Here is a 4,839-nt window from a genome sequence, read left to right as displayed (position 1 = left end):
ACAAGCATCTTCATTCCCTTCACACTCGTATCTCCAAGCCTACTATGCATGCCATAGACTTGAATTAGCTCCAGCATCCACAGCTGCTAATTTATCTCTCAAACTGGAAGTCATATAGAGTGTTCCAGTTTTCTTTCCTCGAGCAACAATCATGGATCCCTTTTTCACTTTCCAGGAACCATCACCAAAGATCACCTTATGACCTTCGTCGTCAAGCTGTCCTACTGAAATCAGATTGTGTGTCAACTTTGGTACATGCTTTACTTTGTTGATTTTCCAGACAGATCCATTTGTCATATTCATCCGGATATCACCCATACCAATTATTTCCAAAGGTTTTCCATCAGCCAGGAAAACTTTTCCGTAATCTCCCGCAATGTAATTATCGAATACATCACGATTACCAGTGGTATGAAACAAAGCTCCCGAGTCCATAACCCAAGAATCAACCGGGCTTTCCATGGATAGTAATAGAGCATCATGTACCTCCTCACAAACAAAATTTGTGTTGTTCCTTGTTGATTTGCAATTCTTTTTCAAGTGACTAGTCTCACCACTGCTCCATCACTTCACATTCTTTTCAAATTTGTTATTGTATTTTCCATTTCTTGACTTGTATCCACCATGTCATTGGTTAAAACTCTTTTCGCCACTCCTGCCCCTTCCTACATTATCGAGATTCAGAGCAGAACTTGATGATGTTCCTTCACCAGAATCCCTCCTTTGAACTTCTTTGCCAAGAATTCGATCTTGGACATCATTGAATTGTAACTTTCCTTTTTCAGCAGAATTGCTAACCGCTGCCCGCATCGGCTCCCAAACATTTGGTAAAGACGCCAAAAGAATAAGTGCTCGAATCTCATCATCAAATTTGATTTCAACCGATTTTAGCTGGGAAACAATCGTGTTGAATTCATTTATGTGTGCCGCCACCGAAGCACCTTCCTCCATTTTTAAGTTGAATAACTTTTTCATGAGGAACACTTTATTATTTGCTGATGGCTTCTCGTACATGTCCGAAAAAATGGACATCATCTCCTCCGTGGTTTTTTCCTCCGCCACGTTGTGTGTCACGTTCTTTGTTAGGGTCAATCGTATTACCCCTAACACTTGTCGGTCAAGAAGCTTCCACTCATCATCCTCCAACTTTTCTGGCTTCACCCCGGTTAGAGGTTGATGTAGCTTCTCAGTCTATACAGATAATCTTTAATCTGTAAGCGCCAGAACGTGAAATCTGTACCGTCGAACTTATTGATTCCAGGTCCCGATCCGTCATTTCCGGCCATCGCTTTTACCGCCTTAATAAAATTTCAAAAAATCTTTTCTGATGTGGAAGATCAGACTAAGCTGCAACCACAGGGCATACTCAGAATTTTAAGAAATTTTTCACCAAGACTGCCAAACACCGTAATAGCTCTGATACCAGTTGTTATGGATTATGCCGGAATGATCATGACGATAATAATTGCGGAATAAAATAATCAACAAGAACACCAAAAATTTACGTGGTTCACCCAAAATAGGCTACGTCCACGGAGCTGCTGCAAATATTTAATACCGGAGAAATATTACACAACCATCGTCTGTTGAGACTTGAATTGCTTGGTACTTATCCTTAGCGTCTTGAATGTACTTCTGAAGATCAGTGAGCATAGTGACAGAACATTCAGCAAAGTTGTTCAACTTGCCAAGAAAACCCGCCAAGCTTGTGCGAAAGCCATCAAATGCAGGTACTAGATCCTCAAGAACCTCATCTGTTGATGCATTTATACCGCGATCACCCCCATCCATCCCATCAAGCAATGACACATTACGAGAGCGGATAATGGCCTTTCCTTGGTTTTTCTCTTGACGGGGCAACACGTGAGCCACTTCTGCTGTCAGATCTTTGATAGAATCAACGACTCCTTTACAGTGTAATCTATCGATCATCTCCAACCATGCATCACAGATCATGTAGATAGGTGGACCGCAGTCTCTCATGGATGGAAGTCTCATTATTTTGCTTCTCCTGGTATTATTTTGTGGGAGAGATACACACTTGAACAGCCACTTATTTATGGCTTCAACATAAATTTTTTGCACATCAATCCATTTTGTGAAGTTGAACGATTAAGTGTTGAGTTCATTTTTGAGATGGATAGTAATCTGTCTCAGTAAATCAGATTGTATGTTCGTGCTTCTAGGGGCAATGGAGATTGGTATGATGTGAAATTGAAGTCTGTGGCAATCCATCATCATTTCCCACATTCTTCTTAATCTGTGACCAGGGACAAGTTTTAGAAATAACCTTTTTTTCTGAGCATATAGGAGATGATGCAATAATTTTTTTACGTTTTAACATTTTAAGGCCAGGAGACAGAATATAACTTGTAGTTGGCATTGAGGGTGTCCCGTTCAGTTCAAAACATGAAGGAGGGCAGGTTAATAAAATTGATCAAAGGGCAGGACAAGTTTTTTCGATGCATGTCCTATGTAAATCCAAGGATATGTAGAAAAGCCTTTGTTAGTGTGGGGTGGTTCATTTGTACCATCTTGCTCGTCAGTTTAGTGCTCCAATATGTAATAGGAATCAAATGTCCTAATAAATTTTGGTGACTGATTTTATGTATTTGATAGCTGAAACTAGGGGCAGATTCATACCCTTCAATTAACTCCTCAAGTTTAGGATGAAGCTCCTTGTCTCTAATTTCTTCAATTTTCTTTGAGATAGAATCAATTCTATGAATAGAAACTCTAATTCTTGAATGCAGATCTTTAACAATCGCACGTGTTTTGTCAGTATTCAGTCTTTTTGATTCTTTCTGTCGGAGAAGCTTACACTTCAGATCAAAATTACTTCTAAGAACTTGACAAGACTTAAAGACGAGGAATGATATTATTAGATCCCCACATAATAATGTTTGGTAAGAAAATGCAAGTTTGGAGTGTACCTTCACTTCATCGTAAAACTTCTCCTCCCATGCATAGAGCCTATCCAAAGTTAATACATGACTTCCAGAGACCATACAGAAGTCTTCAAAGAGATTTTTACTCACATCATTGATATCCTCAATGGATTTCCCACCAAGAAGATTCCGAGATGAAGCAGATCGAGATGATGATGTCCGATGCCACGTAAAGTACTTAACAGAATTTTGAGGAGGCTCTAGATAAGTAATTAAACGCCGGATGAGCGATCCAATAATTGAATGAAGATAACTTGAGTGAAAATTAGGTTATCCTGATCACCTCTTTGTATAGGTGAAAATATCTCACATCTTTTCTTATAAGAATTCACAATAAAATCATATTAAAGGAATATCAAAATCTTAATAGTCTGACATGTGATTCCAAAATATATTATTTCAATTCTAACAACATGTATGCAATTCAGACATAGTAAATGTATGCACTTAGCCACAATAATTAGCATACTTGAGGAAAGAAATCCCCATGTTACACATTTCATTCATATCATGCATCCATGCCTAATTTGAGTAGTTGCAATATTAATGTTTCCTTAACCGTGCAAAAGCTTAACACACATCTAGTTTTGTTTTCAATCTGATAAAAGTAAAATATATTGATACAATACATGCAATAAAACAACCAGTGATGGTTATTACTAGGAAAAACATGTGGTATACGTTACAGCCGACATTTGTACGGTATCTTCACAGACTATCTATAGATCTCGTCATTCATAACCTCTTTCCAATGAACAAAAAATCCTCGGTCAGATAATGAAACAACGAAGGGAAGTGAGAAGTGTGGCTTTCAAAGACAGTCACTGCTAAAATCCATAATGCCACGACACCGGAAAAATAGTTCTACATAAATATAGACAGTGGGGCAGACCAACCTTGTTTAGGTAGTGTTTGGTAGAGCTTCTAGAAAGTACTTATCAGCTTATCGTTAACAAAATTTCACAGAATTTCAAAATTTTGTTAATGAAAAAGCTGATAAGCTCTTCCAAACACTACCTTAACCTTGCTTGGATCATCCCCACAAGACAAACAAGACTTCAGTAGAGATGAGGCAACTAATCCACCTACCAAAAGAAAAATCCTTCATTGAATATCACCAATTTACATGACAGTGAAATAGTATTGATGAAAGAAAATTAATACCTGGCTACAATCCTTCATTGATAAACTTCTTTCGAGCACGACAAAGCTACTATCCTTTGTCTTCTTCCAATCTAGAGTTTGAGGCTCCCATTTACTCTTACCTGGCTATGCCCCTTTAATTCCAAAGTATGCAGGCATATGACTTCAGCTAAATACATCCTGGATCGCAAGATATCAAATGAGTTATGAGAATGCAAAATCAATGGACCATTTAATTATTTATCGTCGGTGATACAAATGAGTTACTTTATTAAATTACAGAGAACTTATAATCCATCATATCTCACTTAAACAGGACATTAGTTAACAAAATAGAAGTAACTCAAGATCTGTTTTCAGCATACAAAACAATCATGATTCCAAACATAAGCCTTTTCATTATTTCCATTTTCACCAAAGATAACCAAGGATCCAAGAACAACATGCAACATTAACTTCGTGTATGAAAGGAAAAGCTATTCAATATTGATGACAAACCTCATATTACCAAGATAACAAATGGAATAAATTTCCGAAGTTAAGGTTAAGAAAATCTTATGAACACAATCAGTAAAATGCCCAAATCTATCGCGCACCAGAATTTCAGAGTTATGTCCTGAAGTCCCCAATATTAAATCTCATATTTATTACGAACAAAGCTGGATTACAATCGCCACAACATGAAGGATATATTCAGCATCTTTAGGTTTTGAAAGCTTTTGAAATTAAGCAAGCCACCGCATAAAAC

At 37.5% G+C, this 4,839-nt stretch overlaps 1 pseudogene; it reads right to left on the bottom strand.

The window, feature by feature from the left end:
- Positions 1 to 1,551: 1,551 nt before the first annotated feature.
- Positions 1,552 to 4,594, bottom strand: LOC140888851 (protein ALTERED PHOSPHATE STARVATION RESPONSE 1-like; annotated as a pseudogene).
- Between the last annotated feature and the right edge of the window lie 245 nt (positions 4,595 to 4,839).

Source organism: Henckelia pumila, chromosome 3 (genome assembly GCF_033568475.1).
Source record: "Henckelia pumila isolate YLH828 chromosome 3, ASM3356847v2, whole genome shotgun sequence".
In the NCBI taxonomy this organism is placed as follows: domain Eukaryota; kingdom Viridiplantae; phylum Streptophyta; class Magnoliopsida; order Lamiales; family Gesneriaceae; genus Henckelia; species Henckelia pumila.
This window is presented reverse-complemented; position numbering and strand designations above follow the sequence as displayed.